Source organism: Ciconia boyciana, chromosome 10 (assembly GCF_034638445.1).
Source record: "Ciconia boyciana chromosome 10, ASM3463844v1, whole genome shotgun sequence".
In the NCBI taxonomy this organism is placed as follows: domain Eukaryota; kingdom Metazoa; phylum Chordata; class Aves; order Ciconiiformes; family Ciconiidae; genus Ciconia; species Ciconia boyciana.
This window is the reverse complement of record NC_132943.1, coordinates 29,199,900-29,225,342: the sequence shown is the minus strand read 5'-3', so window position 1 is coordinate 29,225,342 and position 25,443 is coordinate 29,199,900. Positions and strand designations below refer to the sequence as shown.

At 41.7% G+C, this 25,443-nt stretch overlaps 1 long non-coding RNA gene across 4 annotated transcripts in view; it reads left to right on the top strand.

Annotated features, from left to right (window-relative positions):
• Positions 1 to 3,103: 3,103 nt before the first annotated feature.
• Positions 3,104 to 25,443, top strand: part of LOC140657783 (uncharacterized) — a 185,548-nt gene continuing 163,208 nt past the window's right edge. For all 4 annotated transcript variants that reach the window (XR_012044486.1, XR_012044485.1, XR_012044487.1 and 1 more), the window contains exons 1-2: positions 3,104 to 3,173; positions 21,579 to 21,686. This is a non-coding gene — a long non-coding RNA (uncharacterized lncRNA). The remainder of the gene's footprint in view (positions 3,174 to 21,578; positions 21,687 to 25,443) is intronic.

The following is a 25,443-nucleotide window of genomic DNA, read 5'->3' as shown; positions in this document are numbered from 1 at the left end:
AACACATCCTGTGAGAACTCACTCCATAGTGCCTCCATCCACAGGAAGATGAGAGGAACGTGACTCCTGAAAAAACCTGTGCTACCACAGGGGTGTTCCTGGAAGCACAGCATGAGAGTAGGCAGTCCCAAAAACCAATGTTTCAGACCTCCTGACATGCTCTGATATCCAGGGGATTTCCTCCTGCAGTCTGTAATATTCATGGATTTTGGAGAACTGTTATCCCTTCTAGTCCTGTGAGACCATCTAATTTATAGGAAACTCAGAAAACAGGAAATCTGTGGCATTTCCCAGCCCTCTCACATTTTTTGTGCTGATGGTATAATCCCATTTTCATGACCTAGAGAGAAATACATATTTTGGTCAACTGATTATCGTGTAGCATTTAATACTACTCACGTCATTGACTCCTACAATCACGCATTATGCAGCCAAGCATGCTTTACCTCCAGTATACCACTTACAGAAACCCAGCTGGATTAATATTTTATTCCTTATTTTAAAAGAGCTGCCCAAGGTTATCTTATCCTGTCAGACCGTACTTTTTCCCCTCTCTAAATAATTCCTTTGCCCTCATATTGTTTCAACTTTTTATTTAGCAGCTCTCCATTTCTCTCCCAGCTAATTTATTCCTTGAACTTCCTCCTCATTCCTTTTAGTTTGTCTGTTCTTTGTTGATGACATTCATGCACCCTAGCTCAAGTAGGCTACAGCAGCTTTTTCTTCTTCTCTCAGAAGTTGCCTGCAGTACTTTAATAAGTCCTCAAATCTCCTTTTTTGTAAATAATGCAGATTTAGTTTACCTAACCTTTCTAAAAACTGCTGTGTGTCTGAGTCATCTCTGTTGCCCTCTGGTACTTTTCCATAATATCCTTCTTTTATAAGGTGACCAGAAGGGCATACAGAATCTCAAATGTGACCTCACATGTATTTAACCAATGTTATAATAATTTCCTGTGACTTATAATTGATACCGCAATATTAATGTTTCCCAGGATTTTGCAGAGCAGTCAGGTTACATTCCTTTTTGCTTGAGGCTTCCACTACATGCGCTCTTCCAAGCTGCCTGTCCCTCTTGCTGGCCCACAGTCTTCTGCCATTAACCATATACTTCCACTGTCTCTTTATGCAAGTCTGGACAAGGTATTGGGAATCATGCTTCTATTTAACCTTTCTGTATTGGGTGGTAGTCATCCCTCTTAGCTGTTACTTTCCATATATCCAGCTTCATGTTAAAGGGTTAATGTTATGAGGGTCTTTTTGCGTTCAGCCCTGTTACCCATGAGTTTGAATGCTTCCAGACTCCAGTGCTGCCTGTGCTGTGAGGGCACCAAATTAGGTATTTACTATTATTGACAGTCTCTCTGGACAGGAGATGATCTGAGTCTCTTTCTTCTGAAGCAGGTATTGGATCTGACTGGTGGAGAATTAAGTGCACAGTTGCTCTAACAGTGAGGAAAAGAATAAGTCTGGGAAAAGAATGAAAAATTACTAAGTTTCAGTAGTTGTAGAAGTTCAATGCGAAGTAAACCTATGCTTGATGCCTTCTATAAAGTGCAAGGAATTCCTGACCACTCACCTCCCAGCAAACCGCATATTTCAAAGGCTAAAATCTGGCTCTTTGTGCTAGAAAATATATTACATTTTTTTCAAGTGACTCTTGGCTTTTTCAAGTCTGAGAGAATGATTCTATAAAGGTAAAGAGTAGAATCTATGGCCTATTACCATTCACTCCCACAGGTATTAAACCAGGTATCTCTAGCCTCAGCATTCCTGAAGGCAAATTTCAACATGGATAAAGGGAATCCCTTTCAGTTTTACAAAGTAATTGTGCACATTTATCTAGACACTCCAGATTGTAGGCTCCAAGTGCTATTAACCTACAAGGCAACCACTTGTGTGTATACATAATGTGCTTTTCTGGCTTTCCTACTTGAACAGAAAGTACACAACTATGCACCCATACACACAGCCTCCCTATATTCATATAATTACATCCCTCAAGTAGGCATTAAAGCAGGTATGTTGCTTGTTGTGTAAAGAGCAGCCTGGCTAGCTGGCTTAAGATGTACTGACTGAGGTTTTGTTCTTACACAGTGTATATGACAGCGCTGCAACCAGGTCACAGGTCTACAGCACATACATAGGTGAAAATATGATTTGTGAGGGGTGTGATTGCAGTTCCCAGTCTATAAACACTTCATCCGGAAGTGTACTTGTTATATAATTATCAGGAGGCCTGAGGTGACAGGGCAAAAAAGGATACTGGAAGAGGTGGAAAAATGACCTGGGTTCTATTCAGACAAAGGAGGACTTGCTAATTAATTTCACTGGAACTCTGTGATTCTTAGACTTACTTAGATGACTACTCCAAACCATGCAAACCTAGCAATAGCTAAGCAGAATTTCAGTGAGCAGTATTTCACAGCATTGCAGAGCGGCTGAGGTTGGCAGGCATCTCTGGAGATTGTATCGTTCACTCCCCCTGCTCAAAGCAGGCTGCTCAGGACTGTCCCATCACACTCCTAGTGAAAATTTTTTTTGTTTAAATCGAATTTCCTATATTTTAGTTTGTGCCCACTGCCTCTTGTCCTGCCACTGAGCACCACTGCGAAGTCCCTGTCTGTGTCTTCTTTACTTTCCCCATCAGGTATTTATACACACTTATAAGATCCCTTTGAGCTTTCTCTTCTCCAGGCTAAATAATCCTAGCTCTCTCAGCCTCTCCTTGTGCAACAGATGCTCTGATCCCTTTACCATTTTTGTGTCCCCATCTCCAGGTAGAGGCATTGTTCTGGTGGCACCATCCACATGCTTCGCTGGGGCCTCCTCAGAGCAGGTGGAGTGAGCACCTACTGCATGCACACACAGGAAAGCTAAACTAGGTCTCTTTAGGCTCCCTCAGTAGACAGGAACAAACTGCAGTTGCTTTGTGCTTGTGAATTCCTGCACTAGTTTTTGGATTTGCACAGCCAGTTTGATTTCCTGAACCTTTGGTGAACTTCAGCTATGCTTTATTCAGGGATGATTCAAGTTAAAAATATGCACATTTCTCTAGCTATATTTCTGGGAGTTGAAGACTATCCCTCAAAACCTTGGCTGCCCCAGATGAATGCTCTTTCTCTAGACTCAGTCCTTGGCTGGCCTGGATGGACATAGCTGCACTGACATGAGTGAGTGCTCAAGGAGCTGGGCTATTTAATTTTCTCCCTAACCTCCTCTCACTTTATTCCCTGCTTCTCTTTTACAGATGTAATGTTGGTTGCCCTCTGACGATGCAGCATATCACTCCCCCTTTCCCTCACCCTTTTGTAATATTTTCGGCCACGTCCTTAGCTGTGATAACAGCTCATTGCCCCATTGGGCTCAGTTTGGTTTTACTTATCAGAGCTGCACAATTCATTTTAAGGGAACTGTGCCAATTCATAACAATTGATGATTTAGCCCCTTTTTTTCACCTCTTGTTAAAGCATCTCCCTTGTTAACATTCTTGGATATTCAAGTTCTATGGTGCTTGCCGCAAGAAAAGCATTCTCCCTTCTCCCAGCAATTTCTTGGTGAATAATGGAAAAAAAATACCCATTGATAAAGCACACATCTGACTGAAGCTGTCTGGCTTACACCTGTCTGGTCAACAGGCAGACTGGTTCAGAGTTAGTTTCCTAGAACCTCAGCGTGCTCATGAGACAACGTGTTTTGTGCAATTTTTTTCCATTCTCTCTGTAACTACCTGTCTCTGACTCCTTAAAATTAGGGGTTTTTTAATTAATTATGTTCAGTGGCCTTTATGAGAAAATTAAAGGAATATTATCTTTTAAAACCAAATTTGTATTTTAAAGGTCTAATAAGTAAAAGTATGATTTCAAAATTAAATATGATATTTCATCTTTGTCTGCTATGCTCATTAAATATTTAATTAAATTCCAGGCTGAGATGGATTGATGGCTGGGAGGAGGGGGATGTGACTTGCCCTTGCACCCACAAAAGTCTTTTATTTGGAAGTCTAAAGGTTTTGTCAGGAGAGCGAGCCTTCAAAGCCCAACTATATGACACTACTGCTGTTGAAGAAACAGTGAATCATAACTCATTAATTCACTCCACCTTCAGCTAAACCTTGTATTCACCTTACCACCTCCTGGGTCTGACTAAGGAGATAGGGGAAGGGGCTGACTGTAGCACTGCCACATGTGTACAAAAGACCTCCTCCGATCTCTGGGGACCTCCAGGCCCAGTTGACCCAATCCACAACTCTGCTTCTTTCCTCTGGTTCAGGAAGCACAGAGTGAGATTTTCATTTGCTCAGCTCTGTGGGGCCAGAACTTAGTGAATTCAGATGATTCTTTGTCATCTTTCTCATTCCCTTATTGTGGAACTCTCCCTCGCTGCTGGTGTCAGTCTGGTCCACTCCAGTTGTTCATTTTTTTCTTCTTCCTCCTGTGATGCCAGGCAAACGAAGACTCACCATAGTGCTGCCTGCACTGGCCGTAGCTCCTCACTACTTGGAGGCTGGGAGCACGTACCACATATTAAAAAGTCTGTGGTCCCAGGAGTGCCACGTTAGTATGAACCAGGCCTTTGTGACACAGTGCCACAGCCGGTATATTTTTCTTTTTAGCACACCTACTATTTGTTCATGTCCGAAGTGTATGAGTATGAAATAAAGACCATAATTAACTCACTTGCTAACCACATTACACACAGATTCATAATGAGATCAGACCCCACTTGAAACTAGGTAGGAATCCTCTTTATTCTGGAAGGCTGATTTCCATTCAAAACCTATTCTTGGTTGATTTAGACCTATTTTTTCTTGTGCCAACCTTATTCTTCAATGTAAACTGTTCTTCCCCATGAGGATACAGGCTTTAGAAATATATTTATGGCTATAGTTGATGCAGAAAGGTGCAACAGCTCATATTTTAAAACAAACAAACAAAAATTTGGTAAATTACTCACCGACTGCAGTGAGTAAGTTTCAATTGCAAACAAATTGCAATTTGCTTCTTGGAATTGAGATTTTGGGATAAAAGCTGATACCACTATTGTGATATTTTATAACAATGTCTTGATACACAGCAATCTGCTCCACCCTCTTCTCCAGACCTGTTCCAGTCTGAAACTCTGCCTTGAATAGGTTTGGCCAGTATTCCAAACTGAGTCTCAAGCCTTGTCCGATGACATCAATGCTTCCTTATTTTCCGTGGAAACCTTTCACCCAGCACTTCTTAGGATTTTACTTGCCTTCTTAATGGCCATATTACATTGCTGGCTCATAATCATTCAGTGATCAAATAATATACCTAGGTTTTTCTCCTTCTTAGTCATTTCCGACTAATGAGCCAAAGCTTACAGTGCATGACTTCACACTACTTAACTTTATTTCATTTCTGATTTTCGAGTTCTTCCCACTTGATATAGTGATAGTCTTTTCTTTTTACTGACAATGCCTTTCAACTTTGTGCATCTGTTAATCACTTCTGCATACACCAGCTCTTCATGCCAAGGTCATCAAAATACAGAAGATACAGAATGAGATTGGTTTCAATACCAGCTGTTGAGGGCTGACACTAAGCAACCTCCCACCAGAAATGTCTTCTGCACAGAAAGACAATTGCCTCATTCCCTTTAAGAAGTTCTCACAAGTTCTCTTACAATTTTAAAACTGGCCGATTTCTCCAGTTGAACCCATATCTTTCTATATTGTATCATATTAAATGCATTATTGAAGCCCAATTAGTAAAAAGCAGATAATTGCCTTGAAAAGTAAAACCCTATGTTGCATTTTCTTTTAACTTCATGTCAATAGCTCTTCGTTCTAAAATACATTCTTTAACCTTGCATACCATAAAGGTCAGGCTAGCACATTTCTCTTCTCAAAAAATGAAAAGTACCTAGAGTGTGCAGTTGGTTAGCTATGCATTCATATTATATATTGTTTATTATCTAGATGCAATGTCAGCACTTAACAAGTAAGAATGAATTCTGTGTGCTAGAGTTATGACTGTCATCTCGAGAAAGTAACAGAAACAGGCAGAATAAGTTGGTATTAAATGCTAAATCATATGGCAGCTCACGAGTTCACCCTTCACCTCTGGGAAGCTGGATTTAATAGAAATCCATCGCAGGGAGAAAAATATGACTTCAGCTCAGCCCTTCTGCAGTTCTGCACACCCCGGGCAATTGGGGGTGCGTGTTGGTGAGGGAGGCGTGCCAAAGCCTATCAGTAAGCTTTTGCAGGTGCTGCAGCTTGCAGAGGGCTGCTCTCTGTGAGGCATCTGATATCAGGGCCTGTCTGACCTCATGGAGTTTAAAAGCAGTACTTATAGAGGCTGATGCTGTGCCTTACTAGCCCAGGCATCGGGAAGGGGCAAGGTGAGAGTTTTTGACCATGCGAGGAAGTCTGTTTGTGAGCAGGGAGCCTTCAGCCTCACTTTACCCATGTATACCCTAACACTGACGTGGGTGGACAGCCCACTGGGAAGTTTAAGGCCGCTGTAGGCCTTGCACTCAGGTGTCCGGCAGGACTGCTTGAGGAGCAGGGGCCGGGGGAGGCAGGGTCAGGCTGCTTTCCCCCCACCTGTCACTCCATACTGCAGGGGCTTGGGGACACTTGTCATTTCTCCCTGCGTAGTGGGAGAACTGCAGCAGAGAGGGAAGAGCTATCAGGGCTGAGTGTGCCTTTCAGGTTTTGAGAAAGAAAATGCCCATATAAAGCAAGAGCTGCTACAAGGAAAGAGCTATGCAACCTCATTCACTCCCCTTCATTTGCCTTGCATACATGCTGGGAAAATACACACACAGAGACAGCAGCAATGCTGGACACTCCTCATACGTCACTCTTGCTGTTTCCTTCCCATCCCATCTCCTTCCATCATGCGCTGTACAGGGGTTCTGCACCAGACTGATCCTGAGAATCGGCCGATCTCCACTCTGCCCTTGCACAGCCAGCCCTGCCACTCTTGCCTGTCTCAGTCTCCCCCGCTGTCCACAGGCTACTATTTGATCATTGCTAGTTTGGCCTGTCAGTTCTCCTTACAGCTGAGTGACCTGCCCAGTCGTTTCATGTTCTTTATTTTCTGGATTACATTGTTCTCCCGAGTATGTTGCCTGACTGCATGAAGTGTTCTCTCCCTTTCTGCCTTAGTTATTCCAAGTATCAATCACTCCACAACCACCTTTACTGCTATTAACCTTCTTCCTGTCTTCCAAATCAAACCCCATTTCTCACTTCCATATGTCAACACCAGCAACAAGCATCGATTAAATGTCTTTCATTTTTAAAGCACACAGCGTTGCTACCCTTGCTTATATCTTAATGCTTCCCATATGCTTCTCATCAGACTCTAAATTCCTCTGTTTGCTTCCTCTGAGAAGTCATTCTTCATTATAATAAGTTGCCCCAAGTAAATTTATTCATCATCTTTTTCTATGACAGCCACGTTCTTTCACTACGGGAAATTAAACACTGTACCATATGGCCAGAGCAGCAAACTTTAGTACTCACTTGCTCAATTGTTTTAACACTTTGCCGCCTTCATACAACAGTCTGTTTGCCACTAGCGTGTCAAGCTTCCGCCTGACATATGCATTAGACACATTAATGGGAAGGAGGAAATTAAGTGAAGTTGACAATGTGAGGAAAGAACAGTATGATCCCATTAAGTTCCAAAAATTCACTATTTCTACTATTTTTCACTGGGTTGGGGGAAAAAAAGCCCCTTAAACTAATTCCTCTGAACATGCTACATCATTAGCCTGCTGTGCCACCATATGACACCTTTCAAAATCAGAACAATGTGAGAATTCAGAAGTCTGGGGACAGCATATACATGGCTGTGCTGTGCATCCCTTTTGTGAGCCTCATACTGTCATTAGCTTTACTTTTCATGCTGCAGTTGTTCCTCAAGCCACACTAGGTCCTGTCTAATTAATGACACACCATCAACTACTGCTAGAAGCTTAATTTTCTCCATGTTTGTCTTAAGAATTTGGCTCTCCTGACAGACCCTTTTTGATACATGTAGCAAATCGCATTTAATAATATAGGATGAATACAGACTTCCTTCCCTGGAGTCTTTTCTGATGTTGACTTCTTGAATATCCTTCTTATATATATATGGATCTTTTCTCAGGAGGTAAAAGAAAAATAAAAAAAAATTGGGGTTGAAGACAGCTACATGCTTCCACAAATGTATTTTATTTCATTGCAGCAGCATGTAATTCTTTTGCTTTGGTCATTATCTATCTCTGGGCCAAATCTTAAGCTAGAAGAAGGCACACCTGCCCCTACAGTGAGTAGAATTCTATCTGAATATGCCAGGGCTGAATTTGGCCCTTCTCTCCAGATTTCCTCCTGCTCATTTATTGAATTTCTACTTTGGTCAGGCAGCTAGAAGATATGCCATGTTTCTATTCCTGTTTCTGATTTACAGCTGGGAGTGATGTAAGAGCCAAGCAGCCTCTAGCTGATGGCTGTCATGCTCCTTGGATGTGACTCTTTGCCCCCTCATACTAGAGGGGATGTGACTCAGTGCTGACTGAGGTGTATCCCACTGAGTCTCTGCAGGTGGGTTTCCTGTGAGTTTGTTTCAGTGGAGCACAGACTGCTGAATGGAGCCACTGGGTGAGTTTGTGTAACTTCTTTAGATTTCCCTGTGCCTGTTGCAACTCCAGCTCCCAGCTCTTTGGTTTTGCCTCATGATAAAGGATGAGCTTTTGTTCTGCCAACTCACTCACATGCCCATGGCCGCAGCCTGGGGACCTCAGCAGTTATGTGTAGAGCAGTCAGGGACAGTGTCAGCAAGGCAGCCATGCCACTGGGCACAGAAACTATTTTTCAGAGAGAGAAGGAAAAATGATGAAGTCAGTGTGGCATGTGTTATGTGCCAGTGCTATTTAAACTCCATCAAATATCCAATAGGCGTTTTTCCTCAAAAAATGGTGTTCTGAAATTGTAAAGTTTTGAAATGATCAAACCTTTACAAAACTTTATTGATTTTTAACTCTGCTGAGCATGAAGAAATAATAGCTTTTACCAGCATTATTCATGCATCAGATAATACATAGTTTTGCATTTTATCAATTCAGTGTTATCCTGTGAGGGCTGAACTTGACTACACTATTATTCCTGCTGCTGTTGTAAGTTAAGCATTGACAATGTTCTCAGCAGTTTATTTAAGAGACAAAAGATGTAATAATAAAGCAAAAAGGCATTTTGCATCCAGCATGGGGCTGCAGAAGGAACTGTGAATAACCTGTGATCTTAAGGAAAAATCAATGACAATCTCTCAAAGCTCAAGACTGGTTTTCAAGGCTGTTGCTAGGCGGAAGGATTAGAAATGTGTCTGCTGGTGCTCCTGGACTTCCAGGCAGATGTGGGCAGCTGCTCAAATGGCACAAGTCCACAGAGTACATTTGGGCTCTGTTTGTGTGAAAGCACCTGCTTCTGCCAAGCTTGCTGCAAGTTTAGAGCTCTGCTCATCTAACATAAAATAACAATATCCAAGGATCTCCATTACATTTCTTCTTTCTGGATCCAATATTCAGCACTGGTGGGTAGCAACCAATAAAATGAATACCTGAAATAAAATTAATAATAAGCAATAAAATGAAGCCCTTCAAAAGTACTTCCTGTACTTCAAGTAGTGATGATTTCATTCAGTGCAAGATTTCCTTTATGCTGGTTTCTCTATTATCTCTATTGCTCAGTGTGCAGAGTTTCTGAATTATACATGAAGATAGATTTGGGAGCACAAAGAATCACAGGATTGGGAGGGAGGTCATCTATTGAGTCCCTCAGCCTGAAGGAAGGAAGGAAGGATTATACTTATGCCATTTTTGACCCCCTGTAATGGAGACTACAATCTCCCTAGTCAATCTATTCCAGTGCTTTATACCCTTAGAGAGAGAGAGCTCTTCCCAGTGTCTTACCTAGGGCTGCCATGCAGCAATTTCAATCCATTACTTCTCATTATATCCACCATGAGAAAACAGGTTATCCCTCTCGTTTGTGAAGCAGACTTTTATGTACTGGAAGACTGTTATCATGTCCTCTCCAAGTCTCTTTTAGAATAAGCAATCCCAATTTATTTCATCTTTCCCTGTAAATCACATGTTTCTAGACATCTGATCATTCTTGGTTCTCTCCTTTGGGCTCTCTTCAACTGGTCCGTGTCTTTCTAAAAGCCCTTTCCTGTCATTCCTGAAAGACTTGATGAGACCTTCACTTGAAGCAGTCAGGGAATAATATTTTCCTTTAAGTGCTCTCCATGGATAAGTGAAAAGGCTGCTAAATGGGCTCATATAGCTGTTCTCAAATTTAAAGTATAACCCTCTTTGAATAGCATTGGTCCAGTGAAAAAAGAAATTACGCAGCTCTGGAGTGTATTCATTCACCTGCAAAATGAGCTGACATTACAACAAAATATTTAATCTAAAGACATTTCTGAGTGAGTCAACATGAATACACATCCACATGAAATTAAATTAGTCCGTTGCATGTGTGCCACTAAATAGTCAGTCAAATAGTAGAGACAAGGTGAATCAGAGAGTTAATACATTCACTGCTGGTAGAGCAGCTCTGGAACAGTATTGCTTTGCTAGCCATTGTGCACATGCATAGCACATGGTAGACATTGCCTTGAAGAGCAAACACCCTAAAGAGGAAGGGCAAGCAGTGGTAGAAGATGTCGCATTTCACAAACGAGAGAACCGCAACTTGGGAAAGGAACTGATTTTCTCAGGATTGTTGTGGCAAAGAAGAAATTGATGCTCACTTTCCTGAGTTCCCCTCTTTCCATGTCCATGGGGCATTCTTCCTTGCCATGAATGAATCTCTGGCCAGTCCTTGGAGTTTGCGAGGTGCTATCTTTATAGATTTATGACCCTGAAGGCACCCAAAATAGGGTTTCTTCCACGGAATCTGATGATGTATAATGAGCACACAGGAGTCAGATTTGCCATGAAGGACAGCAAAGAAATGTTGTGTAATACCTATGTGTGCAATCTTCTTTTAATCTCCTCTGGCTTTAGAGATACTGAATTATCAATGGGCAGGCTGTGACATTACATACAAAGATGAGATCATCTCCTCTTCTGCACTCTTAGTCTACACCTGTACCAGCAATTTGTCATGAGATCCAATTTCTATTGATTTAAATGATCAGCAGTGTTCCCCTTGGGCTGTAGTAAAGCTCTAGGAGAGAGGGAGTGTGAGTCAGAGGTTTTCATACTTTGAATATTATGAATTTTCTGATAGCAGGGATTTGAATGGCTCTTTCTGGGACTGTCAGCTTGGCTTTGTGAGGAGTTTCTTCATTCCAGTGGGGCTCCATTGAACCCTTTTTCCCTCTCTCCTTTTCCATCCTAGGGTCAACAGCTTACACATTGCAGATGCTAAGGATCTTCCACCCCCAATGTCTCAAAGTTATTTATGGCAATCTGTCAGGAAGCAGCCTTGGCCTGGGAAGGGGGAAGAGCTGAGCAGCCGCAAATGCTGCAGGCAAGCTCTCTTGTATGTTCTGAAAGCGTGTAGCCTCTGGTCCAGGCGGCCCAAGGTCTCCAGGAGGCACGCAGCTGGCCCAGTACCATGCTCACTCTTAAGAGGGAAAAGGAAGCCAGCTCACCATGTAGCACACTAGGGATTCCTAAAGTTTGTTCTCCTGCCATGAGGTCTTCAGGGATGATAGCCTTCCCTCTGTTTTCTTTTCCCAAAACTGTGTCCTCCTTTTACAAGGCATTCTTATTTGAAATTAAAATCTCAAAATATTTCACTGTTTGATTGCGGTTTAGCTAGCCCTGTCCAGACTTCCCAAGAAATCTGACAGGCGCACTTCTGGGGGATACTAGAAGCCCTCAGAGTAGGGGCCCTTCTCCACTAAGAAGAATGCATGACTGAATTGCAGCCAGAGAATGAGATGGGAAAACAGCCACCCTTGGCTGCTAAATTGGAGCTGCAAAGCTCCAAATCACCCAGCATGAGCCCACTCTCTCTCCCTTGCTCTTCGTTCCCCTGCCATCTCCACATCCCCCAACCCTCACTCCTCCCCAGCTCCCAGAGTTTGCACAGCAAAAGTTAAACCCCTTGGTTTTTAGCAGTTGCAATTTGAGAGAGGGCCAGACATATTTTCGCAGGCTTTTCCAGGCTTGTGGTTTGCACTGTATTCCCTCTGAGCATAATTTACATAGGGAGGAAATGAATCTTGCGAAATAAGTCTTAGTGTGTTTACATGCTGTTCAGTTCAGTGGTTTCAGAGAGTTGGGCAGCAGTAAAGATGGCATTTGAAAGTGAAGCATTTCCTAGTCACTTCATCCAAACAAAGCACCAGTACAAAAAAAAACCCCAACACGACCTGAGAAGCCAGAAAATGCCCACTGCATAGTCAGATTCCATACTGCACTCTTGTTCCTCCAACTAGGAACCTTTTCTTTTTTCTTTTTCCTTCATTTTTTTTCTCTCTAATGCCATATGTACAGCTTGAGGTTATATTGGAACGTATAAATCTCATGTGAGCCACAAAGCATTAAGCCACCATTATCCTTATAATTTCATTATCTCAGTTCCTACCCTAAAACATTTAAAACTAATTGAACACCCGAGGTTTTCCTGTGAAGTTTATTTCCTAAACATTATTGAAGTACTCTTGATAAAGCCAAAATGTACAAAGTCAGCACTTCCTAAAACAGCCTGATTTATTAAAGTAGAAATTTTTTTTATGAATAGGATCCGAATGCCAAATAGTTCTTATCATTTTTTGTTTCCATGCCATGTATTTTAGCTGATTTCCAAGAACAACTACTTAACTTCCATGAAGTTGTGCCAGTTTCCCTTCCCCTCATAATATCACTTTAAGATGCTTGCCAGTTTGTTCTTTTAACTATGAATTTACATTGTCTCTTGGTATTTTCTTTGTCTTGATTTAAACTATTTGGCTTTCTTTGTTCTTAATGTCACAGGCTGTCTCTGATACTTCATTTATGCTGCTAATGGTTCCCAAATGTTCTCATGTTACAATAGGCTATACTTTTCAGTAGAAATGTATTTTATATTCTTGGTGAAGTTCATAGCGTAGAGGACTTGTGTAGCATAGGAGATCAAACTAAATGATCATTATATTCCTTCCCAACATGTAAAATCAGTAAAATAGTTTCACATACATACAGGTTGCTTTGTCATTAAAGACACTTCTGTCTCTACATTTCCTTCTCCAGTCTCATGATATTACAATGATGTTGGATCCAGCTGCAAAATTTGGACTAGAATTTAAGTTTGGTGGTTTTCATTTGGCAGGTTATAAAGGCACAAGCTCTTATTTTTTCCAGAATAAAGAATGGCACTCATCCTTCCAGCATCAAGGAGCTTTGCTTTTATATAAAGAAAAATATATGAAGAGAGATGGAAAGATCAGAGGTTTCCAGATTTTTTGTTTTGTACAGGTAGTAGCAACCTTAAACATGATGGCAACTAGCAAAGCAACCATGAAGGAAGATGGTTTACTACTTAAAATGTGATAACTAAACTGAGTAGTAACAAACCCTCACTCCCAATTTCAAATTCAAGTTGGTGAGCTTGGATCTAAAGCTGAGCTCAGACCTTTATCTGACAAAGAGCTAGCTGTGTTGTTTTCTCAATACAATAAATTGAAGTAGGCATACAAAAGAGAGAGGTTTTTAAACTTCATCCTGCTGGGTTACTCTTCCAAGTTGAAGTCACTGAAACTTCAGTTCAAGATCAGCGGGCAGGATTTGGCCTATTAGATCACTGGGTCTTTAAGCTGGGCATGACAATGGTCTTTGGTAGATGTTTTACATGTAATATCAGATTTCAAGTGAAGAAAACAAAACTAAATCAGGTAACCAGCGAAAAAATTAGTCTTTCCCCTTTTTAAAATAAATTGCCAGCAGTTACCACAGTAACTGCTAACAGTAGAGCATTTTGACTGTCTATTATGAACGGCAAAGTAAAATATTCTCTTTTCTTGGGAGAGCTAAGGAATGTTCATCCAAAACAATGGATTAGCTAATCATTGCTTGCATAGCAATTCATCTCCAAGACATAGATGGACGGGAGGTGGCTCAGTTCCTCTCCAGTGGTCAGCTGAAAACTTGCAAAGCCAAAGCATGATTTGTTGTCCCAATTAGTTGGACTGCCTAGAAAGGAGAATGATGTAGTGGACCTGGAGGTTGGCCTTCTTTGTCACCTCTTAAAGAGATTTCTGCTAGTTGGATATGAAATTTAGAGGAGGTGATGTGTAGGAAAGCCAAGCATATCCTGTTGTCAGAGCTCTCCAGCTGAAACTGTTTCCTCAAACTAATTATTAACTGGAGAAAGATTTTCAGCCATTCACATGTTTCCTGCACTAAAAACAGTTGCTTCTTTTTCTTCTAGTCTTTGGATCACCCTCCTTATTTTTCCATCCTGTCTGCATTCACAGCTACTTAGAAGAACATATTTAAGCCCTTTGGGTTTTGGGTGTCATGGGCCCAGGCCAGGTGAGTAGCAGTCAGCACCAGGGCCTCTCCCCAGGCTGGAACAGGTGTCAAAGCCACTCTGTGCTAGAGCAGAAAAACAGACTGAAGGTGAGGGAGCAGCAGTCCAAAGAGCAGAAAAATGGTAAGCCTCAAGTCGTGTTGATGAGTACTGGCACTGCAGTCTGAGGTATGGGATTATGACATTGAGGCTGGGTTGGGAGGAGGTTTATATTAACCTCCCTCCCACAGAAACACAGGCCAGCTCACTCATGTCCCCAGGATCTCAGTGGTTGTTTCCACTGGAAAATCCACCACTGCTGTTTCCAGTTCAATTTGACTGATGAAAATGATGGGGCTTCCACCACTGCTATGCTGAGACTAGTTGCGGTTTCACAGGTCTCCCTTTTCAGGCATTTCTCCTGAAAATCACCTAGACCATTTTATTCCAGTTTCTAGGGGACAGCTAGCCATTTTCATGAAGAGTATGGGCTCCAGTGCAATTGCCACCAAAAGTACAGACATTCAGCAAGGGGGTCCAAAGAGTGACTGGGTACAAAGACTGAGTTACTCTGCTGTTCCTTAAGCTAACTGCTGCCAGCCAGGTTATCAGTGGAGAGATAATTTGGGAAAGCATGGTCTGTCACTTTTGTGCTCAGACAAGTGTCAAGATCAAAGTCAAGCAGGCCAGGATCCTCAGCTGTTATGAAGAAGTTAAAAGAAGTGGCACTATCTTGGTTTGCACATCTGAGAAACCTGTGTCTTTGGTTTTTAATCAGTTCCCATCAGAACCTGTTGGACCATTTAAAACTATTTCTCTAGCCTTTATGTAGATGGACACTTTTCTCCTTTGAGCCTCATACCTTCTTAATGTGAAAGGAAAGCCATACCAAGTATAGTTACATATCCCTTTCCTTAGTCATCATTTGGCCAAAATTTTTAACTTGAGGTCTTTTAATCTCTTGTCATAAATCTGTCACTTCAGTCCGTTAATCAGGTCTGTTGCTGCTTTTTCAATTCCCTCCAATGTGCCAACATCTGCCTGGCTCTGAGGTGTCCTGGAGAAATGGTAGTGTGTGCTGGCTCCTCGCCTTGGTACCGAAGGAGGGGAGACCGCCACCACCCTGAAGTCCCGCGCTGGTTTCTACTGGGCACAGAAAATCTGAACACTTATCAGGCAAAAGGAGAGTGGGAGAGACAAAGAATATCAGTGGAGGTGTGCTGCATTGAGCTCAAGTGAAATCTTAACTTTGTTTATGTCAGGAAAATATTTGGGATATATGGTTTGCAGTTACAGCTGATAAAAATAGCTTTTCAGGAAAGCTATCACAGGGGAGTTACTATAAAAAGGGTACAATCAAAGTAGGATTGCTTTTTTTTAAAAATGGTTGATTAGGGCCTGATCCGGTTATATACATTTACCGTCGTGTATTTCTGCATGTGCGGTGGAACGCAAGGCATGATCATAGAAACAGAGAACAATTTTCATTGGAAGGGACGTTTGGAGATATCTGGTCCAATTTCCCTCCCAAAGCAGGGCCATTCAAAATTATGCTAGCTTGCTCAGAGCCTTGATGTTCATACTGCAAACATTTCTGCTAAATCTCTGATGAGGACTTCTGAATAAGCAATCAAAGCTTTCTTCAGAGAGGCTGTTGCAGGTTACCAGGGCTGGGACAGACCCTGGGAAGCTGAATCTAGTGCTTTTTGAAGCATTAACCCATAAAACTCATCCAGTAAGTGCTCCACTAATAAGAATCTGCAATTAGTGCTAAGAAGATGTCCCAAAGGCGAGAAGAAAATACCAATATTGCACCAGACAGCCATCAAATCTTGTACTTTAGGTCTTCTAAGGTGTGTTTTTTATCTCTTTTGCCACAGTAATACATAGGTGTGAGGGCATAAGTGCTTTATTGGAATAGATGTATATCACCAGGCACAGAAGTTAATGAGTGGGCTTGGTTCTGACTGTTGAACATGGATAGTGCTCCTCCATTTCAAGCAGCCCTGTGGGCTGATGTGTGATCAAAGTCAGGGAGGAGACCTGAGGCTACTTTGTGTGATCTCAGGAGCTGTCTACCACTTCTGGGCCCAAGGGTGGCAGAGCCATCTCTGGGTCACTTGAGTGAAACTTATCAACCTCTCAGTTTCTTCAAAGATTGTCTCTTTTTGTATTTTTGTGATCCAAAAGTTCAGTTAAGGGGAAGCTCTTTGAGAACGTGATCCGACACCATGTTACTAGAGCTAATTGGAGAGCCAGACCTGGCTTCGCCTCTGTCTGGTCAGATTGCATGAAAAAAGACTTCAGAATCTCGCCAGAGCAGAAGATAAAAGCTGGTGTCAAAAGAGACAGTGTGTTCTCTCCTACTTTTTCTTTTGATGATGTAAGTCCTGGTGGTTTAATAGTGCTGGTAGTTAAGCAGGAAAGTTTTCTGTAGTTAACTGTTTGCAGTGACAGATATTAATTAGTTTTACTTCGACAGCAATTCTTCAGTAATAGCTCTTCAATGGCAATTCCTATTTGACTGATTTATAAGAGCTCTTTACCCTCTATTAAGAGACAAGTTAAACTTAAACTTAAATCTTATTACTCGTAATTGGGGCTTGGAAAAAATAGTATAGACTTCAGACTTTTAAATTTTAATTATGAGTGCATTTAATAGTCATGAAAGTGAACAGCTAATTGCTCTGGTTTGAACTAGACACAATGCTTGTTCTCTACAAGCTTTATCTTGTAGTTCAGCCAGTGCACCTCAACCCTGAATCCTGTTAATCCAATCTTGCATTTTTTTGCAACGGGACAGCCAGTTTGTCAGTGTTTTTTATGAGCTACACAAAAAAAGGAGGAAGGCTAGGATCACCAAATTCTTTCTGTATCCAAAAGCAGGCTTTGAGCTTACAGCTGCAGGAGGCAACTGCTCATGTAATAGCCCATTGTTCAGCAGCAACCTTTTTCTTCTGCAGCTGAAACCTAACACAGGTAAAGTGTTAGGTCAAGTGCTTGTCCATAAAACTAGTAATTTTTATGTCAGTTTTTTAAAAACGTTATTATTCCTAATAATATTTTTAGTGTTGTATACATTTTCAAATATTTTATGTCTCTTTCTGGATCAATATTCTATCAAACATACGTCCATTCTTCGTATTATTTATTTTTCCTTCTTTGGAGATTGGGTGCACTTGGACGTGATAATAACTTCCAGCTTGCAGGACTCAGAATTAATGGCCAGAGTATTGAAAAGCTTGCCATAGATGTTAATAATCCTTTTTTGTGCTGTTTTTGTTACTTCCATCTGTTACCACAGGAAGGATGACTTGGTAATAAACCCTGCTTATACCTTCACCACAAAACAAGAGAGAGGAAATGAGATGTCAGCAAAAATGCATAGTGTGACACAATCATGTTCAGCAGTATTCTTTGTGACTTAAAGACTCTTACAAATATGTTGTTGCTAATGCCCATACCTCTGAAGAGTTTGGGATAGTTGCAATAGGGTAAGTTCATCCATGATGCCGCTTCTAAAGAGCTGCAATGTCCACTGAGAACCAATTAATCTCTGTTGTGTTGATTTACACTCTAATGCAATTTGAACTTCACCTTCAGGCTGAGACAGGACTACATTGCAGCATTTTACAATACTGAGAAGCTATCGTGTGCTTTAATTTGAAAACCTGTATCCAAATGGTGTATTTGTGATCACAAAATGTCCATATTTCCATGAGTTGATCCAAATTTGCAAATCAGCCATCCTGGTGGCTCTGATAGCACAAAATCGAGATTTTCTTCTCAGTCTGCAGAGGTCTGGGCTTTATTCCAGCATCTAGCAAGAAGATCAATACACTTCATGACTACCCCCTCTACATTCATACACCGGGGATATTTGGGCCCCAGCAGACACCCACCCTCCCTTCTTCCTATCTTACAAGCTCAGCTGGATTCTCCGGAGCTCTGAAACCACATGCAGGTGGCTCCTAATTTTAGTAGCATCTACACAATGACTATCATGATGTGTGTGAGACAGAAAATCCCACACCTCCCTCATACAATGAGCTTGGGCTTCTGATGGGTTTCTGAGCATCCCTGAACGTGCTGTGCTAGAGAGGAAGCAGCTGAGCAGCTGCAAGGCTTCAGTTGCTTTTGTGGGAAGGAATGAGAGACTGGGAATATGGGACATTTGGGGGAAATCTTCTTACTTGTCCTGCAGTGGGGGTATAGGCTTTTTTACCACAGTGTTAGCTAGGCAGGCCTTGCCCTCAAGGCTAAAACATTCCACATTGGAGACCTCTTCCAAAAGACTATAGTAGTCTTAGGCCCGGTGCAAAGTAGCTTGTGGAAAGTAAAGGACACTCTTCACATGGCTTTTTTACAGGTTATTGATAGGAGTTTCAAGACACACTTTCAGTTACCAGGCCCATGCTGCCTTCTGTCAGTGGCTTCTGTCATTGCTTTTGGTGCTATGTACAGATTCTGTACTTGCCCTTGCATCTTTTCTCCCTCCAAGAAGACACAGTGTGGAAAATTGAAGCTCCCATTTACTGGCCAACCTAGATGTACCAGCAGGCCCATGAAATCCTTTCTGCTAAATGTGGCCTTGCAATTGTTAAGTCCTTCCTCAAAACACCCAGGGGACCACAGAGGTTTTAACTATGCAGGTTACTCTCGTGCTCAAACCCTCTCCCCTCCCCAGTGGCTTGCAGCAGATCATAACAGGTCAGTCCTCAGTGGTCCAAGCTCATGATTCAGAAGAGTGAAGTTAAACCCATGGAAGTCTGACATGTCAGGGTACCTGAATGCAAGACCTTTGGTGTATTAACCAGAGCTGCATCTCTTTGCTGTGCCATCTGGATGTACTGCAACTTCTAAAAAGCCCTCAAATGTATTTTTGAAAACAGCATGGAATGAAAAAGAAAAAATCTTCCAGTGACATCTTCCTACAGCGCTTAAAACTTCCATTAATATTATGAATGAATCCAGCACATAATCTGCTGCTGAATCAAAATTTCCAGCACCATATTCCAACTGCATTAAAAGCTGTATTTCCATTAATGTAAAGAATGAATCCAGCATATAATATATTGCTGAATCAGAATTTATGCAACAGGTTAGTTAAGAGGCTACAGTCAACTCCTATAACTCGAATATCTGAAGCCTGACCTAGTACTATAGCCACTGCAATTAAAAAGCCAGCTGTAGATATGAAAAACATGTCTGTCTGTGCAGGAAAATCTATTTCTCTAAACAGTGATGTGGACAGGAAGTGAAGAGGTTTGAAAAATTGGCTCTGAAAGTAAAACAGTCACCTCCTTGATAAAACAGGATACTAATGCAGTCTGTTTTCTTGGGAAGGTGGCAGAGCATGTAAAAAATTTAGTATTTTTATTTAAAAGTTTAGTATAATCTTATTTTGCCTCTTCAAGAAAAAGTACAAGAGAAAGTACAATAAAAGTTTGAGAGAAATACAAGAAGTTTGAGAGAAAGTACAATAATGTGTCCAGATTGTTCAAAAATTGCCTTGAGACTCTCCAGTGGAGTGTTCTTCTCTGAATGCCTGTGTCCCTTTCCCTTATATTTTGTTATTTTGGGAAAACCCTTACCTTGTGAGGTTTATTTCCTAATTTGTGAAGATGTCTACGCTCTTCAGCAAGGCATTCTTATTTCACAGACAGGAGTTATAGGCAGAGGCTTCCTCAGAGATCTCAGCAGCTCTCTCCCAATTCAAGAGACATAAGAAAATCAGGAGGCAGCAGCTCAGTTTGTGAGAAGCAGAGATCCGGCATTGCTAACAGGTTCCCTGGTGGGGGAGGGAGACCCTTTCAGGCTCACAGGAAGCAAAGGGTCCTGGCAGATATTCCCCTTCCCTGAAAGTGGGACCTACATTTGCAAATTATCTTCTCATGTAACAGCTAGTGTCTTGGGGGGGAAGAGAAGGGCCTCGGATGCTTTAGTTTAGACACCTCTTTCCCCTCGCTTCCTCTCTCTCAGCAAAGTGCTGTCAGTGGTGACATGTACCTGTATTGTCTGTCCCATGAGATGGCAATATATAATTCTACCTAAAGTTATCCCTTACAATTTCACTTCTACTCTGATGAGCTAGGATTTTACCAACAGGTTTATTGCTAAGCCTTATATCTTGGGAATTAGCATTACTCCATCTCTGTCTTTATTATCAGCCTCACTCTTTCAGCCCCCCTCTATAGCATTCCTTGCTATTAATTTTATCTTTTTGTTATCATTCTACATAATCTTGTACATTTTTTTGCATTTCTTTTTTATTTTTACTAATGCAAAATCACTTTATCATTCCTTTAATATTAGCAGTCTTCTTCCATCCAGAGCTTTAATTTTAGCTAGTCTTGGCCTTCTCAGAAATGCTTAGACATCCTCAGTCAAAGGCAGCTGAGGATATGCAGTCCTTTGCAGGATCAGACCCAGACATGAGAGGAACTTGTATGCTCTCTAGATGTATTAAACTAATTACTTTGACTTCCATATACTCATTGTGGGTTCAAAGGCCAACAACCGGGCATCCTATTTGAGAATTTCAAGGGAGATGGTTGAGCACAGGAGAGCCTGGGAGCAGGTTTCAATTATTTTATTAGACAAAGGGTTAAGTGTCATGCCTGGGAGGAGAGATGAGTGTTTCTTGACATGGGATTTAGAGTGTAGCAAGGAGGACTTGAGGGCTTTTGATCTGGCATCTTTCTCAAGCATTATCTCACTTCTTTTAAAAAGAAAAAGGGAAAAGAAGAAAGGATGGAAACATCTCCTAGGCAGGAGATTTTGTAATGAATTCTGACACCAAGAGGAGCTTATGAAACACTTGTGTGGTTACAGCTAGCAAATCCTGGGGCAAACAAAAATTCATGCTAAAATGATAAGGAGTTTTGTTCACTGGGAGCAGGTCCCCTGTCCTGGTACTTCCAGCAATGGATCAAGACATGTTTTGGACAGGCTTATGTATTAAGACTTATGGCCTGGAAAGGCCATTAAGAAAATAACTGTAGTAAAACTGTGAATCAATTATGGAAGAATATCTGAAATATGATTTTATTTTATAGATGCTTTCAAGCAATAAAGTGTGATGAGTTAATTCTCTGATGCTTATTTCTAGAGCTGCAGAAATGAGATTAGAACTTGCAGATTCCTGGCACCTTGTCCATGCTGAGTCCACAGACAATTTAACTTCTACAGCATTTACTGTGCTAATGCATGGAACATGGTAAGTGTTTTAATATTACTGTTCCAGACTTCTCTTTCCCCACTTTACATATTTTTAGTCTCCCAGTATAAACCCCAGATAACTGCTGTGGAGGAAAAATTTACTGTGAAAGAAAAAAGCTATGATTTGTTCAAATTCCAAAATAGTGAGTGTAACTGGCTATCTGTTCTGTGATGCTCCATAGGGTGAGCCTAGGACAAAAGCCCATTCCTATTATATCTTTCTACGCAGCTTGGGATGTCAGTAGCCATTTGAACGAAGTTGTCTGCTTAGCCTTAAAAACAGGCAGTGGAACTGTTTAATGTGAAACCTGGGACTGAATAGTAAAATGTGTGAAAAATAGTACAGCAGCTACTATAACTTCCAGTAGTTTTTATTCAAAGTTGCTTTCAGAACAAAAGCTACAAAAGAGTCATTTCAAGAAATACACCTCAATAGAGATGAAACATAGAAGTACATGAAAAACCATAGAAGGGTGGGCTAGATTCAAACACCACTTTCATACTTGTAACGAAAAATGGTAAATACAATCCAGTGTATTCTCCAAATCCTCCCAATATGAATCAGTATGACCGCGAGTAGGTGTAAATAGAGTATGCTAACAACTCAGCTCTATTCCTGACGCCTACACTACTGCACTATTTGAATACTACAGAATGGTTAGCGGATTTTGTCTCTCTGACATTATTCCCCCTCCTCCTCATAAGGTAGGGAAATATCCGTTCTCACAGGTAAGTAGGTGTTAAACCTGACAGAGAAAATGGGGTTGTTTGGTGCACTGGATTATGTGCACGCCCAGGTGCAACTGTACTGGTGTGCCCATCACTGCCAGTACCTACAGGGCTGATTACATGACCTGCATAAGGCCACACAAAAAGTTGATCCAGAAACTGAATTTTCTGAGTCAGAGCTGAAGTCTTGTTGCAGAACTGATTTTCTAAATAATCTAATTGTTTCTAACAGAACTAAGTCCTTTGCCTAGTCTTGTGAAGAGAAATTGTAGGGTTTGGTCTCCGTGCAAGAAATACACGGTCCTGAAAGGCATTCCTTTATGGATATTAGGAAAATTAGAGCCTGGAAAAGTCCAGGATAGTTTCTTTTGAGGCCTTCCCCTGCAAAGACTTACGTTTACTGTCTCTGTGTTCCTTATAGTGTTAAACACTAAACTTTCCTCAGTGAGTTTCCCTAGTGAGACCTTCGTATGATGAAAACTGTGAGGACATGATGGCTATTCCTGTACCATAAAACATTAAGCATTACCATTTTTTATACCATTGCTATGCCTGTTAAAATTGGATATATTCATTCTTTGACTGTTCAGTGCAATTTCATGTTCCGTAAGTGTCCAAGTGACTCAGAATCCATGGACCACTACACAGAAAAGTTTGATTTTCCTTCTTTTATTTTATATGTTATACTTAAAAACAAAATGTTCTTGAAGCTCAATCAAAATAAGGAAAATAAAAATGTTTCATTTGAAAAACATTGGAATGGGATGTTTGGACAATATCAAGAGTACCCTCCCTTCCCCCTTTTGTTTGGTTGCCAAAATAAACTTAAGCCAAATTGATGCCGTTTGGTGAAGGGCATTTAGCTTGTGGGAATTACATCTTCTGATAGCAAATGGTTCCACCAACACTTCATGCTGCATTTTCCAGCAGGTTTTCTGTGTGCGGCATCCACCTCAGGGTCCCTGCAAGGTGGTGGCTTTGAGAGGCATGTGAATACTCTCTAGCCCTTTTTCAAATCAACTTCTCAGTGTGTACCAATTTGTACTGTTCCCTCTTTCTACGCAGCCTCTTGGTAGCCATTTTGATGAGTGGTCATAGCATTAAAAGTTGTGGTTGTTATAGCTCTGCCTAAATTGGAAGACTGGAAGGGGGGAACATGAGGATATAGAAGTGCACTCCTGAGCCAAACCAATGGTCTGTCATGCAGTATTCTCTCTCCAGGGGTGGCAGTAAAAGCAGTTGTTTAGGGACACCATGCAAGCTTGGCCATAGTCTGCAGTCCATACCCCTTGTACTCCCTGAGCATTGAAATCGTTGGGTTAGGATGCTAGAGCATATATCCCTGCCCAGAGTTTTCATGCTCCATCTGTAGCTGTTGTCCATGAATTTGTCTGAAACCTTTTTTCACCTGCTACTGTGCTTGCCTCCACAACCTCCTGTGGCAGCAAATACCAGAAATTCACATGTTTTGTAAAGAAGCACTTTCTTTTATCTGTTTTAACCCAATCTCCTACTGGTTTCATCAAGCACCCCTGGTTCTCAAGTTGTAGCACTTGGTGAAAACAGTTCTGCCTTTACCTGAGGAAGTGCTGCATGCAGACAGTGGAGATGGAGGAGGAGAGAGGAGAAAAGAGCATTACATGGGTTTCTAACAATTCCCTGATCACAGAGTTGTGTAAAAATATGTGATCACATAACCTAGAGCTCTAGCAGAAGCCAGAGTAACACCCTCTTGGTAGCTGTGTCCTGCCCCTGAAGCCTAGCGCAGCATTTACAAATGCCAGAATAAGGGAACCAAATTAGCGGCTTAAATGTGGGCATCCACTGCCTGCAAAAGAGAGTGTGGGCTCTGTCTTGTACAGGAAGCTTGTCTGGTACTTAGCCTACATTTTCCTTTCTTTAGAATTATTTTTGTATTTGTAAGCATAAACCCATAGATCACACTAAGTAATTCCTTTCCTTTCTTGATTTTCATTTTCTCTGCATATTTATCTTGTCTCACCCATAGCTGTCAGTGTGTCAGGTTATGCAATACAAGGGCTTTTTTTAGCTTGTTCTCTATTCACTAGATTCTCCCTGTCCTATGGCAATTTTAGTTGTGTTTTTACTTCACTCTGATTTCCCTGAATAAGATTTGTCTGTTGGCTGTCTCATGTATGTTTTATTTCAAGAGACATTTTGTGTCTGGTATTTCTCAGCTCTCCGACTGGTTTCTCTTGAGCTCCATGAAGGTTTCTAATTCCAGAGACACCCTTTTTTGTAGTCTCACTGCTTGAAGTGGGGGCCAAGAGACAAAATGGAGAAATAAAATCAAATATGTGCCTGTGAACTACTCTCTCCTATTAGTGGCTTTATGCAACTATTTCCTATTAGAGGCTTCATGCAGCTGTCACCAGAGATGCTTCTGAATCAAAACCTTGGAATTAAAATTGTGGAGCCCCGGGGAGAAAGGAGTTGCTCCAGATCTGAAGCCTGCTGCTTGGGTCCCTCTGGCTTCTCTCCCCCCAGTTTCCTTTGAGGCACGTTTCGTTGTGAAATAAAATGTCTCAAAGGATGCAGTGTTGGTGCCCTCTCGTGGGGGGAGAAAGAGACGCGAGGTGAGGAAAAAACCTGACACAGTGGGACAACGTTTAAAACAGATTAGAATGGGTTATTTTGGCAAGAGGTGGGGACGGGGAGTTCACTCGGCTACGCAAAAAGACTTAGTTCAAGGATTTATTGATGGCCTCCAGAGGGGCATTGGCCAAATGAGAGTTCAACAGATCACCGGGGGCAGGTCAGCCCGCCTCACAGCTGACCTGTGTGGCATGGCACTGTGGAGCACAGCCAAGAAACGTCGGTGTCGGTGCCACCGCAGGCAGAGTGCTGTCCCCTGCAGAGAGCCAAAACCCACCACAGCGGTGGGCAGCTGCCTTAGCAATGCTTCGCCTGCGCTCTTGGGGCCTGGCCATTAGCTTGGGCCCAGCTCAGGTCTGATGCGGCTGCAGGTTCGCAAAGGGGGTTCAGTGCCCTCTGACACGAATTTC